This window comes from Aptenodytes forsteri, unplaced genomic scaffold (genome assembly GCF_000699145.1).
Source record: "Aptenodytes forsteri isolate BGI_AS27 unplaced genomic scaffold, ASM69914v1 Scaffold83, whole genome shotgun sequence".
Classification (NCBI taxonomy): Eukaryota; Metazoa; Chordata; class Aves; order Sphenisciformes; family Spheniscidae; genus Aptenodytes; species Aptenodytes forsteri.
Window position 1 is genome coordinate 5755029 of NW_008795371.1, and position 660 is coordinate 5755688.

At 36.8% G+C, this 660-nt stretch overlaps 1 protein-coding gene across 1 annotated transcript in view; it reads right to left on the reverse strand.

The window, feature by feature from the left end:
* MAP2K1 (mitogen-activated protein kinase kinase 1) overlaps positions 1-660 on the reverse strand; it is a 40747-nt gene that overhangs the window by 9062 nt on the left and 31025 nt on the right. The gene's annotated exons all lie outside the window — the stretch shown is intronic.

The window sequence follows — 660 nt, forward strand, 5'->3', positions numbered from 1 at the left end:
GGGGCGGTCTTGTTTTTGTTTGGTGGTTGTTGTTTGGTTTTTTTAAAAAAGCTCTGAGAAAATAATTATCCTATTATTGAAATGCTGCATTTAAAATACTTTGAGATTGTTTACCTGTGATAGAATCCCCTCATGATTTTGAATTCATCACTTTTTCTAAATAGAAATTTAATAAGGGTCACTGGTAGCTAAGCAACTAATAACAGCTATTTGTGAATGCAACGGTACAGAGAACAATTGTTTAGTATTTCTTTTATAGCTGTAAGAAGCTTTTTTACTATAACTTGCTGCTTAGCTGGTCATTACCAATACATTATCGAGATAAGTAATCAACAGCTCACATTTGCAAAGTAATGCTACAGAAAAAAGGATACTATAAATTGGTTTTGAAGAAAGTGATCAGCTCAGCCTATCAGAATTTCACTTTAGACTCTGCTATTCAAGAGCAGATCCAGAAGCCTATAGTCTGTAGCATATTTTCATTTGCTTTTCACTTTTAAACGCAAGTATCTTCCAGGTAGCTTTCATTTCAGTGACTGAGGAACTGACCTTAGCTTGTGATGTCAATGGGATGTCACTGGAAAGATGATACTAATGTGATGCCTCATCACTGGGCGGGGGGGGGGAATCTCCATGCAGAAGGTTATGCCCCACTGGCCA